The sequence below is a fragment of the Anabrus simplex genome, chromosome 2 (genome assembly GCF_040414725.1).
Source record: "Anabrus simplex isolate iqAnaSimp1 chromosome 2, ASM4041472v1, whole genome shotgun sequence".
NCBI lineage: Eukaryota > Metazoa > Arthropoda > Insecta > Orthoptera > Tettigoniidae > Anabrus > Anabrus simplex.
Window position 1 is genome coordinate 12,273,769 of NC_090266.1, and position 14,836 is coordinate 12,288,604.

Below are 14,836 nucleotides of genomic sequence, written 5' to 3' on the forward strand. Positions count from 1 at the left end.
CCGCTGGTCCAGAATTCTTCTTTCGCAAAGCTGGTCCAGAATTCTTCTTTTATATCTACTCTTACTGGAAACTCTTATATCATATGTTGACATATGACATAGTAGCACTTCCAACCATGGTGGTAAACTTAGCAATGAAGAGTTCAGACACGAAATATATAATAGGATTTTCCCCATTGAAGAACATGAGTAAAACAGCTCTGTTGACTCTAAACAATGATGTCTTTAACCTACATGGACGAGCTACAATTTGGTGTAGACTGCTTGATAACAGATATCCACAGCATAAATCGGAAGGTATTGGTACAATAAAACCCCTGAGTTACAAACAAATATAATCCCTGCAAATCCCCCTGTGGGTGGGGGCGGTAGAATAACACCCACGGTATCCCCTGCCTGTCGTAAGAGGCGACTAAAAGGGGCCCCAGGGGCTCTGAACTCTGGAGCGACCACGGGGCCCTCAGCTGAGTCCTGGTATTGCTTCCGCTTACTTGTGCCAGGCTCCTCACTTTCATCTATCATATCCGGCATCCCTTGGTCAACACTTGTTCTTTTCTGACCCCGATGGTATTACGTATGGATGCCTAGGGAGTCTTTCATTTTCATGCCCTTCGTGGCCGTTGTCTTCCTTCGGCCGATACCTTCATTTTTCGAAGTGTCGGACCCCTTCCATTCTATCTCTGTGATTAATGTTATATAGAGGATGGTTACCTAGTTGTATTTCCTCTTAAAACAATAATCACCACCACCACCATCCCTGCAAGTCACTATTTCTTCTGTGTAACAGTGTTCAGATTGCTCCATCTATCACACTGTAAGTTTTGTCATACACCAAGATCTAGCCAAATGTTCCCGCAGGCAAGCACAGATTATTTCAAAATACAATTGCATCTAAATCACACGACACTTTGAAGCACATAGACACTGAAGGAACATCACCATATCAATTATCAATATCTAAATGAATTGTTTTTTGAGGAATACGAATAGGTCAACCATTTAGAATTAGGAAAAAATAGTCTTCCCTAATCTCAGACTTACTCTCAGATGACACATGCATACTACTGTTTTGTAGAAATATTCACGATGTATGTTCCTAATCCACTTCTCTCTTAATGTTTCATTCTTTAGAGAACTTAAGAATAGATGTATGAGAGGCACTGCCATAGTTCGATTTAAATCCGGTTCACAACACGATTAAAACTAATATATTCTCACATGACTGCGTATAATTCCGTATCCTAGTGACCAGTGACCCATATAAATACACTCACACACTTATATTCTACATAGAAACTAATACGTATCGTCAACTTACATGAAATTACTCCGACTGAATGAGAAAACTAAAACGAATAGGCTCATCGTTATCGGTTGGAAAGAGATCTTCCCTAACCACAAATTTTGGTTACACACATAGCCTAGTACGATAGTTTGGTCTTTGACTTCCAAATTTTCCCGGTGAATATTCCTTATCCATTTCTCCTCTAGAGATCTATCTTCAGGAAATTTAAAAGCTTCAGCAACGGTATAATTAGATCTACAACCACGAACGCAGCAGGAACGACCCATTTTGTGCTATGTTACAGCACGACAATATAAACACTATTATACATCAAAAATACCATCATATAAATTTCTAACAAAACATCATACTGATAAACCGTTATAGATTACTATTTTACTAAACATATACTTTATACTTCAATAACTCGATCAAAATAACACTCTCTAACAGAATGTAAACACAGATATGAACCAACCACATGTCTCAAACGCTCGCCCACGAAGTCGCCATTTTCCTCCTAATCGATAGTAACATTAAGGTCTGATATTATTGTAGTCGGTCTTGATTGGAGGGTATTTGGTGACAGTTGTCGAAGACCACATGCCATGTCAAGAGTGTGTTGATAAAATTAGTAGTGCCCAGAGTCCATATATCCACTAACGTCATTAATAAGACAGAGGTGGTCTCAGGTATCCAAAGCCAAGTTTTGTTTCACTGCTGATGAAAATGGGGCAAGTAAAGAACGAAGTGATATCGGTAACGCTGGTCAATCCAAAAATAGCACAAACATTAACCGAAGTACTGTTGCCGCATGTTGCGAAAAATCCTATTCTACAGTGTGGGAAAAGTAATTATCCTGAGGAACTAAGCAGAATAATACTGCAGAAGTTTATGCGCCCCTCTGTCACTAACTACGCTAATGGCATGACAGATGAGTATTGCTGAGAATACTTCTTGAGAAGAAAAACATTTATGAGAAGAAAATATGAAAGAAAATGGTTAAAGTCGTTCCTTTTCACTGAAAATCTACGGTGCGGTAGTAAACATATCTAGTGCAGACCCTATATCCTTTTAAATGCCAGACATAAATTTCGACAGTTGTGTGTGCTATTCTGAAATGAAAATCAACAGCTGAATTTAACTCCTAGGGGTAAAAGGTGAACATTTATTATTTTCTACTTCATTCTGCTCAGTAACCTATATTGAGCCGTATCCTACCGGCCCATAATAATAATTGGAATATTATTTGACCAAACATGTGAAATTTATTCAGAAAAGTTACAGTCTTAACATGTTAAAGCATCGTATCCTAAGATAGTTGATACCGGATGTTGAGCAAGACAGTGGTTCGCTGGATGTTGCTTCATATTTCCGTATGACCGTGAGAAAAGATAGCGTACCCAAGCGTTGGCAAGGATCGACACGTGTATTAGATGCTGACCAAGCAAGATATTTCAGCCAATGGGGACTTAGGGATTTGGCAAACCTGGAGGCTACACCGCGCCAAATATTAATTCCAGGATGACCAACGTGCTCTGTGGATAAAGTCAGTTTCTGTAAGAGATCGGTTTTTCCACAGTTTCTGAAGTTAGATATATTTGGAAATGTATTATAGAAATTGGTGGAAGATATTTGCTAGTGTTTGAGCTGTGTTTGGTAAATATATTACAATAAGTATTATGTCATCATACATGACGAACTCTCTGATTGGTGGTTGGTTCAGACACCCGGGAACCCCAACATTATTGGCGTCACCGAACCCTCCTCAGTAACCCTTAGCTCTGGAGAGCGTCACTCTGTAGTAAAAGTTTGCACAGTGCGGATGTATTAACTTTGTGACTGGCGTTATTTCAGTAATAGTAACTGTTTATCATTGATACTGTAAATTGTGCAGTCGCAATATTTACTGTACTTCAGTAAATGAAATAGTACAACTTTGGCAGAGTTTACTTTCAAGTGATAAAGACGGTGTTCGGTAACCGCTGAGTAACAAGTGTAGTGGAAACGTGCTATTGTTTCACTATTTCGCGACGGGCGCGTATTCGCGTGGAACTTCCGTACCGAACCGTGGGCTGCTTTAAAAACTGTGTTTTTACCCTTTAAGTGAAGTGTGTTATATATATGTGAATCAGTGTGTTAGCTGATCTGGTAAAAGAAAGGGTATCTCGGCTCGCAGCATTAAGCAGTGAAGAGGTTATCAATAATAGTCTTCTGTGTTCCAGTGAATTGTTTTCCAGCAAGATGATGGATACACCTGTAGAGGAAGGAAGTGCATTCCCACATGTTAATGCTGTGATTAACATGGAGTAAACACAAAAGCAGTGGGGATGTAAGCTGCTATCCTGGTTTCCCGAGAGTCACGTAGAATGTAAAGTAAGACGCATGTATTATTTACCGCATGATATGTAAGTTATGTTAAGGTACTAGGGCAGTGTAGATAGAATTTTAATTTTCATATAAAGTAAGCCTGACGGCATGTGTTTGTTTAATTTTGTTACTATGATAGATTCGGATACGAGATTAATGCATGTTTATTTTATTTTCATTTTGATTTATGAGTAGATGTTTGGGAAAATGAGGGATTGATAGGATCAGTTATTGTTGTAAATATAGTACTTAGTGTAGGATATTCCGAGTTTTCCTTAAATATATAGGCTAGAAGGGCTAGATCGACAGGTTCATTTTTATATTACGTCAAACACGTATCAATTCATTTTATTTCGGTTATTCAGAGAGACAGGTATAGCTATTTTGCATGATGCATGGTTTTACAGAAGCTGCCAGAAGGAGCTGCAGAACGTCGTTGTTAAATTAAAATCCAATCTTTAGCGTAGTGGAGTTCTATATTTCTTTACAGCTCGTAATCTACCCGGAAGTACATGACGGATGACCGCGCTGTTGAGCGCTCAAACGCAGCAGAAGGAGGCAATGTTGCCCATTGCTTTCTTCATGATATCAAGGATTATTTATATGTTTTTCTCTTACAGGATGGTTTTACCTTATTATTTATGATTGTATACCCTGTCTCGTTGTTTTTTAAAGGGAACAGCCCGAGTGCTGAAGTATTGTTGGTTTATCTAGTTCTGTCTAGATCTTTTGTAGTGAACCGGGATTCACATTAGAAGCAGTGTAGCATTTAAGACTTTACTCGATATCCGATGTATATATATGTTTAGTTTGATTATTTGATTTGCTGTAAATATAGTGTAGGATTTGCCCCTAGTATTTTGCATACCTTACATAGCGTCCGGTGCGTCTTAATTATTTTTCTTTCCGTCCTAATTTTTCTTATTATGTAACTTTTATTTTACGGAAATAGTTTGACGACTCTTGGGATTAATTTAATTTGAAACCGTATCGTTGGTATGCGATAGTGTGAAGCTCCATACGGAAATACCATATGGCAGTGTTTGCGTACACTTGTTGCCATACAACAAACATTGGACTATACGAAGAAATTCAGTCTTGATTTATATTAATGTTCTTTGTTGAACTTGTTTTTCTTTTAAATGTCAGATTTGTACAATTATTCAATTAACGTTTCTGATTTCAAATTATTTTTACACTTTGAGTTTATTTTTCTTTTACAAAATTTTTATTTTTCTTGATTCAATTTATTTTCGTGTGATTTGATCGGGGATATTTGTTAATAAATCCATCTTACCCCCTATGATTGTTTCTCATTCGTGTTATACCTCCATTTCCTGTCATTGTTTGATATTTTAGTGTAGAAATTCGACTTTTTATCCTGACCCAATCGACAACCAACCCACACTCTGCCCAACCCTGAGTTAGTCGGATGTTCATACAGGAATGGAGGCATCGTCCTAGAGGGTATTTACCCCTGGGTACGGTACATATATAATATACAGGAAGTATAGTGTAGAGGTAAATTTGTGCAGGTTTTAACTCCCGTTAGCAATGCTATTGAGTGCTGATGTGAGGTGGTATACTAGCGCTGTAGTGGCCAAGACGCGCACTGCCAGGCGGACACAGTTTCTGAAGAGGGCACTGCGAATGAGCAGTAGGCTATAACGTAGGCAACGAGGCTAAGGTTGACACGTCTCGCTCCGGTCACTGGTGCAGCGGCTTTTTCCTGTCTGTAGATAAGTAGAGTGTTTTATGTTTGTGTTTGTATCCTAGTAATTTTTCTTTTGTGTTTGTTTCGGAGCTAGTATAGTGTAATCCCCTTTTGGACTACTATGCCTGTAGATAGTGGCGGTGGCCCGTTAGGACGACCTCCTGATATTGGTAAAGATGCCGTGCGTGAGGATTTACACATGGACGCTAGTAATACTGATACCCAACGAGACAGTTCTCAAGATACAATACGTGACATGGATCAGCGTCCGCACGTTCCTGTACCTACCTATTCTAACACTCATCTTGGCCCTTACATAGTTTTTGTCGAATCGATTGAATCTCAAAATAAAATAGGACATATTCACCCTATGACTCTGGGTCGGATTTTCTACGACAGGCAAATTGGTGACGTCAAGGCCAGCCATAGGAAGGGAAGAAATAGAATTCAAGTTACTTTCATCTCTAGTAAGGCTGCAAACGCCTTTCTTTCTCAACCCATCCTTACAGAAAAGAAATTGACAGCTTTTATTCCGTCTTCGAATATTCAGCGAGTAGGGGTAATACGGGGAGTCGACACTACTATTTCCGACTCCGACATTCTCACCTATTTAGACTCACCCTATCCTGTAGTGAAAGTACAACGTCTAAATAGACGTTCATCCAAAGAAGGAAAAACTGAATATATCCCTGCAGGTACTGTGAAGGTTGTATTCGAAAGTCAACAACTTCCGAAAAGTGTGTCCATTTTTAAAGTCATTTTAGAGGTTCAGGCCTTTATATTCTCTCCTTTATTATGCAAACGATGTCAGCGGTATGGACATACCGCCATACCGCTACTAATTGTCGTTCCAGGGAGCCGAGATGTGGAAAGTGTTCCCTTACTCATTCTACTGAAGATTGCACTCACCAAGTCGTTAAATGCGCTAACTGTGGCGGAAATCATCCTGCGGGAGCAGAACATTGTGAAATCCACAAACAACAAAAAGAAATTAAACGCATTATGAGTGTTGAAAAGAAATCATATTTCGAAGTGAAAAACTATTTTGCCCCATTACAGTCCCTATCTAATCCCCTTCTGATGCCCCAACATTTTCCTCCTTTACCCAATAGACCATCTCAATCGGACGAAACTCTCCCTCGAAAGCGTAAATTTACTATGGTGGTTAGTAACCCTTCCCGCCCACCCGTTAAACCAGGTTATGACAGGGCATCATATCTTAATTTGATAAGTAATCCGAAGACGGTTCCAGAACATTCTGGCACTCCAGTCGTGCGTTTGCTACCTGCTACTTCTAACGAGCCTGCATCTACATCACGGAAGCCAAGTCCTCAAGGGCAACCTTCGGCTCCCCACGCGCCAATATCGGCATCTCCCTCTGTCATGGCTTTACATTGTAAATCAAACGTTAATTCTAATGAACAGTGTCGAAACACCTTTAACAACTTTGCAGATATACTCGCAGAAATGGGCCCAAACGACCCATGGAAGCATCAGTTAAAATCAGTATATGATGAGTGTCTTCTATCCGTGGGACTTTCCCTTACTGCCAAGTAAAACATGCGGATACTGCAATGGAATTGTCGGAGCATATTAAATAAGAAACATAATAAAATATTCTGGAATATTAACAGCTCTCATTTGTACTGACTCCTTAAGCACCTTAATGGCTTTAGACAATCCCGAACTTACCAATAATTGGTACATTCAAAATTTACGCACATTAATTTAGGACTTGTCCCTCCGTAATGTTAAAGTATTATTGGCATGGATTCCGGGCCATTCTGGAATACACGGTAACGTCATAGCGGATATCCTAGCTAAAGAGGCCGCCCAGGGTACTGGATTGGACTACTATATCGCAGTTTCACACACAGACTTATGGGAACACTGTCGTCACTTCATCCACGATCAGTGGTGTGCAGAATGGCGCCGAACTTCCCAGTTGAAAGGTAAGCACTTATTCACGCTTATGCCTGATATTCCTAATAAACCGTGGTTCGCCTTTGGTAACTACACTCGGCGTCATATTACTACAATCATACGGCTCCGCTTAAATCATGTGTGTCCGCCTGCTCATCTCTATCGCCTTAATCTTATCGAAAGTAACATATGTCCATGCGGTCGGGCAGTAGGTACTGTCAATCATATCTTTTTTCAGTGTCAGACATATGAACATCACCGTCGCGAATTCATAGCTAAGTTTCTTCATGCGGGTTACCAACTGCCGTTAAATGTTTCGTGTTTAGTGTTTTAACCGACTTATCGCGTTGTAGACTTCATACTTACTTTTTTAGTTACCTGTAACATCCAATTGTAACCTTTTCCTTCCCTATAGGTACGAACTTTCGCATCCCAACCCGTATTTGTGGTCCGGTCTAGTTTGTTTGTAGTAAGACGTCGTGGCAGACCACACAGACGTAAAGCATTAGAACCCTGTGTCCCAGTGTTTTTGTGTTATGCCTTGATAGTTAGCCTCCATATTGGTATTTTCCTCAGTTTCATTATATCCGGCTGTAATTAGCTTCATTACATAGCTAACCCTACTATCTCGTAGTGTACTAATTTCTTCTAATGTTGGTACCTCTCCCAGACATTACTTATCCCGCAAACCAGTGACTGGACGTAGCGTCTTACGACGATGTCCAAAAACTAACTAACTAAGAAGAAGAAGAGGCTAAGGTTGAACAGATCATCGATGTTTGCATTTTATGATTGGATTACGCTGAGGTGGGTGCCTAGCCTTCGCTGATGAGGAATGTTGTCAGGGAGGAAACTCATTAGGGCTGCCCAAGTCATTTTTGTTACAGTAGTTACGTATCATACGGCCCTCTATTTCATGAAACCTATTTTAAGCCCTCACAAGAACAAAAATAATATTGATAGGAAGACTGATAGCGAAGTAGTGCAATGAAAATGAGAAGTGAGTTATGTTAATTAGGGTGCAATTGATATATGTAGTTAGTTACTTTGGTGGCTGGATGTTAAGAACAATGGTCTTTATTTTTTCAGAAATGTCGCTGGTGGAAAGTTCCGTCGTTTGTTACAGATGCTGCATTAGTGTACCACGTTTACTATGAAATTTGTACGACCAGGAGGTATTAGTTACACTCAGATAATTGTTGTAACTGTAGTTGGTTTTGTCAGTGGTGTTTACATATGGAAACCCCTCTTGAAGTCCCACGCTGAGTTGGAAAACAGAGTATCTGTGCTTTCTTCAGAGGATAGTACAAGAGGAGAGTAAAGGTAGATTTTACTAAATATTTAAATAGTTTGGTATTAATTTGTTGAACATTGCTACAGCCATCACCTAATAATAATAATAATAATAATAATAATAATAATAATAATAATAATATAAACCCTGAGAGAATGGTCTTTGGTTGAGAGAACAGTAGGACTTATAGAGCACAACTAGCAGTAGCTTATAATGTCAGGATTCAATTGCGGGTGTCCGAGAAATAGGTTAGAAATCCAAGAAATCTATAGTCAGGAAACCTTTCTGTTTCCAGAACCTGTACTTTCCACTTCCTTTGACTTAGTCCACATTTTCATTTGTTGCCCCTCCCTTGTATCTCAGATTTCCTCTCACAGAGTGATAAAATATAATTGGAATTGCACCACTAATTGTTACAAATAATGATTTTCACCCTTAACCATCTTGCTGTACTATGTTCGATGTGCCTATGCAAATGACCCTATCACATGTGAAAAGTGCAAATAATATAATAAAGAGAAAGGTGCACTTAAGTAAGCATTTGTACATAAGTTATTCCTTGCTGTATTCATTTATTGATTTTAGGCTATCCTTGCACTTTATATGATACGTTTCACAACTCTTCCCACACAGCATACAAACGCAGTATTTGTCGGGTTTGTGGTATCTTGTTTTTGCACATATTTTATGGTGAAAGCCATGTATGGCCAGTCGGGTAGTCACTTATCTTTGTTCTTGGCACTCGCTGTTCCAGGTCCTCTCTAGTATAGCAAACATGCTGTAGAATTCCAGCTCTGTCTCTTTCCTTTTCTGTTTCTGATATTTACAAGCTCTTGGTATGGCCTTGTGGATGGTAGGTGGTGGTGTGCTCAGATATACTCAACAAAGTAGGTTTCTGTTATAAGCTCGTATACTAGTTGTGAAGGTGCTGTTTTGCCAAACCCCATTGCTCTTTTCAATTTTGATTAAATCGTAGATTGTAGGATTTCCCTTATGATGTGAATTCCATAAATTATGATGGGAGCAGTCGCGAGAGATTGATTATGCTTTTTATGTTGTACATGACTCTCATAGCTGCTGCCGACTACTCTTGTATTCGAATACTGAAGGATGTTGTAGTTTCCTGCAGTATGATTCCTAAGTATTTCGTTACAATTTCTAGTAGGTTTCCTAGTAGTGATATGTTATCTCTAGCCACAGTTTTCCCTCCCTTCCTGCAGTTCATATGAAGGCTACAGTATTCTCCTGGTTTACCGTGAGGTCATTTTCCCTAGCCCATTTCTCGAGTTTGTCACCTGCTACTTGTACTTCCTTCTTGCCTTTAGAGCCGATCACCATGTCGTCTGCATATAGTATTATATTTGGCTTTGATTCGGTTGATGTTATTTTCGTGATGTCTGCCGCATAGATATTAAACAGTGTTGGACCAATTGATCTTCCTGCAGCACTCCATTTGTTTGAGTGATATCATTACTCCAGCCCTGTTGACAAGCCTTTCACACCCGCGGAACGATTGTCGTTTGTTTACAAGCTTGCGGCCTTCTCGGGAAGGATGTTGTCAAGCGATGCTCAGTGCTGCTAACCTCTGCACTTACGAACTGATGGTTAGGATACCACCTGGACAAGACCATTGGTCTGGAGTGTTTTCTGCCGTGCGGACGTTGGGATAGGATCTGGACAAGACCTGTGATATAGGGACGAGCAAATGGGGTCTGGGGGCACAAGCCCCCAGGTTAGAAGCCGCGAAGCGGCCCTAGGCCTGTTACATTTCCTTGCGCTTTTATTGTGTTGGGGTTGGTAACGGATTATGATTAACATTATTGACAGGAACGAGATCACGTACCACTTTACATTGGCCAATAGGAATGAAAATACAGTACAACCCCGTTTATCCGAAATAAAGAGGGCGGAGCCACTTCGTTTGAAGCGTTTTTTCGGATGACACACGGTAAATATTTTAGGAAGTTAAATGTCGAAATGAAAATGCATAAACTCTGTTAAGCAAGGGTGCACGTTTACATAATGTCACTCATTGTACAAAATCAGTTATTTTCTTCTGAATTTTCCTGGTGCAACGCTGTCGTGCAGCTATGTCGCACCGCCATTTAATCAACAATACATCAGCTGGTATAGGTTCATTGCTTTGTTCGACAAAGCGCAAAGCAATCTGAAATAATTAAACATTGTTTGTGTTACTACTGAACTGAATACTGCATAGGCCCTACAGTAATTTTATTACAGTACTGTAATTAAAGCGTGTGGTACTGTATTTTAATAAAAATTCGAAATCAGTCTTGCCTCCAATGCATTAAATCCATCATATAATGTAACTCGATTCTCAGAATTGCTATTGTCAAGGTCGAAGTCGTCTGCATAATCTTCATGACGATTAATACAGTAATAATAATCATTATGACGATAATAATAATAATACAATAATAATAATAATAATTCCTGCTTGTTCAAGAAAAAATGTATCTTGGAACGAACTAGAGGGTAGGAAACTTTTTTTTTTTTTAAATTCTACACGTGCATTCTGGCATAGTCATAATATAAAAATAGGGTTTGCCTAGTAGCTCTCAGCACATATAGCAAGAGAATGAATAATATCGACGGCTAAGAACGAGAGGGTAAAAACAATATAAGGGTACAGAGATCTGGAAGTCAAGTAAGGATGACATAACTGTAGAAGTATTGTAAAGAAAGGAATGGAATTAAGTAATTTAATAGATACCGGTATATATTTACCAGATATTGTAATAGGAGTTGAATCATGGCTGAGAAATGATATAATGGAAGCAGAAATTTTCTCACGGAACTGGAGAGTGTATCGTAGAGATAGGAAAGGAATGGTGGGAGGGGGAGTACTCATTCTGGTGAAAGAAGAATTTGTGGTAGCGCCCTACCCTAGGCACTCCAGTATATAATACACAACTTCGCGAAGAAATATATATGAATTGTACCTTAAAACCCTTTTAGAAGAGAGATGTGTTCATTACCAATGCCAGGGACCCACCAACCCACCCAGAAATGTATATTTAGTTTTATAACAAAATGAAAGTTTTCACGCACCATCGACTATTAGCCGGCCAGGTACGAACACGGCCATTGGCCGACATGACGTCATTCCCATAATTCGTACATTGCTGGTTCCATTACCAACCCGCTGAGAATAAAGCAGCAAGAAACACACCAAGAAAAATATTTAATTTAGTAGTTGTAACCTGTCTTTCCAAATCCAGACCAAGCTCTGTCATGAGAACAGTGACCCCCTTGGGGGGGCCACACTCCCTTCGAGAGGCTCTTAACTATCGCCGCGGCGCACACTGCCCGCACGGCTGGAAAAAAAAGTAATTTAGTAGCTGTAACCTATCATTGCAAATCCAGACCAAGCTCTGTCATGAGAACAGTGGCCCCCTTTGGGGGCCACACTCCCTTCGAGAGGCTCTTAACTATCGCCGCAGTGCATACTGCCCGCACGGCAAGAAAAAAGTAATTTAGTGGTTGTAACCTAAAACAAATTTCGCAACAGTCCGCTGGACATTTCCTTAACAGTTGGCAACAATTTGGAGATCACAGGCAGACCGTAAAGGACGCTTCTATCAGCAATCCAGTGAACTAAAAATAAAAGAGCATCACCAACCGTGGAGCTTCCGTGTACAGCAAGCGGAGTGAGTGGAGTGCCTTCACTAGGGCTATGCCGAATTTGTAAGCTACGAAAAAGTTAAAAGATGAAAAAACATGAAATGCTAGGTGTAAGGCTCATTTCTAAAGATAATAGGCAACTAGATGTCTTTGGGAGTGTACAGACTGGGAAAGGGATTCAGAATTATTTGATAAGATAATAAGCTACGTGGGAAACGACATGGAAAGGAATGTGATTGTAGCGGGATATCTGAATTTACCAAACGTCAATTGGGAGGGAAATGTGAACGACAGGAAGCATGACCAACAAATGGCAAATATGCTAATATGGGAAGGACAGCTGATTCAGAAAGTGATGGAACCAACTAGAGGAGAAAATATCCTGGATGTGGTGCTAAAGTTGCTATAGTAGCCCCTGTGTATAAAGGAAAGGATGATAGACATAAAGCTGAAAATTACAGCCGGTCAGTTTGACATGCATTGCATGTAAGCTTTGGGAAAGCATTCTTTCTGATTATATTAGACATGTTTGCAAAATTAATAACTGGTTTGACAGAAGGCAGTTTGAGTTTAGGAAATGTTATTTCACTGAAGCTCAGCTTGTAGGATTCCAGCAAGATATAGCAGATATCATGGATTCAGGAGGACAAATGGACTGTATTGTGATTGACCTATCTAAGGCATTTGATAGGGTAGATCATGGAAGACTGCTGGCAAAAATGAGTGCTATTGGACTAGAAAAAAAGAGTGACTGAATGGGTGGCTATATTTCTAGAAAATAGAACTCAGAGAATTGGAGTAGGCGAAGCTTTATCTGACCCTGTAATAATTAAGAGGGAAATTCCTCAAAGCAGTATTATTGGACCTTTATGTTTTCTTATATATATATATATATATATATATACACAGGGTGAAGTGTAATTCGCGCACTCGGGCATCGCAGCGCGACTCCTCACATGCCAGCAATAAAATAATGTCTCTTACAAAATTTCGTCTTGCGAGTATACCCGGTAGAAAACGGACGTTGAAGAGTAGCAATCTGGCAACACTGTAACCATATGTAGGGTAACTATCGCTGTCAGCACATTCTTGTCGTGCTGTACAGTTGGTGCGGTGGGTAGAGGTTTTGGTTGGCATGCAGGAGGTCGATGGTTCGATCCTGGGTTGAGGCGCATTTTTTATTTGCTAATTTTCACCTGACATTACCTACTGTAATACAGTAAGACACCGTTTCTGAGGTCACATGTATCCTACATTTACAACATTTTATAACGCTGAAACAACAAATACCTGGTTAGACTAATAAGAAATAGACAGCTGAAACAAACAGGTTTCACATCTAGTAGATGAAGTGGTGCGAATAAATTCACGCTCACGACGTGGAAAGGGCGCCTTTCAAAGCTGACCAAAGAAAACGATTGTTCGTCCATTTCTAGGATCATAGTATGTAAGTGCAAATGGTTTCTAGAGCACCCACTGCAATCGCTGTTGACGATTAAGACGCCAGATACCATACCACCTCGACTACATTTACGAAAGAAGAAACATACGCCTGAACCCAGGATCGACCACCAGACCTCCTGCATGGTAACCCAAAACTATCCACTGCACCAACTGTACAGTACGACTAACTCCTGTTGACAGAGGTAGTTACCATACATGTGGTTACAGTGTTGCCAGATTTCTACTCTTCAACGTCGTTTTTCTGCCGGATATACTCGCAAGACGAAATTTTGTAAGAGACATTTTTTTATTGCTGGCATGTGAGGAGTCGCGCTGCGACGCCCGAGTGCGCGAATTATGCTTCACCCTGTATATATATAAATGATATGTGTAAAGAAGTGGGATCAGAGATAAGGCTGTTTGCAGATATTATTTTGTACAGAGTAATAAATAAGTTTCAAGCGGCTGCAGGGTGACCTCAATAATGTTGTGAGATGGATGGTGGGCAATGGTATGTTGATAAACGGGGTTAAAAGTCAGGTTTTGTGTTTCACAAATATGAAAAATCCTCTCAATTTTAATTACTGCGTTGATGGGGTGAAAGTTCCTTTTGGGGATCATTGTAAGTACTTAGGTGTTAATATAAGGAAAGATCTTCTTTGGGGTAATCACATAAATATGATTGTAAATAAAGGGTACAGATCTCTGCACATGGTTATGAGGGTATTTAGGGGTTGTAGTAAGGATGTACCGAGCTCAATAGCTGCAGTCGCTTAAGTGCGGCCAGTATCCAGTATTCGGGAGATAGTAGGTTCGAACCCCACTGTCGGCAGCCCTGAAGATGGTTTTCCGTGGTTTCCCATTTTCACACCAGGCATATGCTGGGGCTGTACCTTAATTAAGGCCACGGCCGCTTCCTTCCCACTCCTAGCCCTTCCCTGTCCCATCGTCGCCATAAGACCTATCTGTGTCGGTGCGACGTAAAACGACTAGCAAAAAAAAAAAGTAAGGATGTAAAGGAGAGGGCATATAAGTCTCTGGTAGAACCCCAACTAGAGTATGGTTGCAGTGTATGGGACCCTCACCAGGATTACTTGATTCAAGAACTGGAAAAATTCCAAAGAAAAGCAGCTCGATTTGTTCTGGGTGATTTCCGACAAAA

General features: G+C 40.1%; 1 long non-coding RNA gene across 1 annotated transcript in view; it reads left to right on the forward strand.

Moving 5' to 3' along the window:
- Nucleotides 1-7,989: 7,989 nt before the first annotated feature.
- The window catches only part of LOC136864957 (uncharacterized), a 98,149-nt gene continuing 91,302 nt past the window's right edge, over nucleotides 7,990-14,836 (forward strand). Inside the window, exons 1-2 of the long non-coding RNA XR_010859383.2 lie at nucleotides 7,990-8,292; nucleotides 8,382-8,615. This is a non-coding gene — a long non-coding RNA (uncharacterized lncRNA). The remainder of the gene's footprint in view (nucleotides 8,293-8,381; nucleotides 8,616-14,836) is intronic.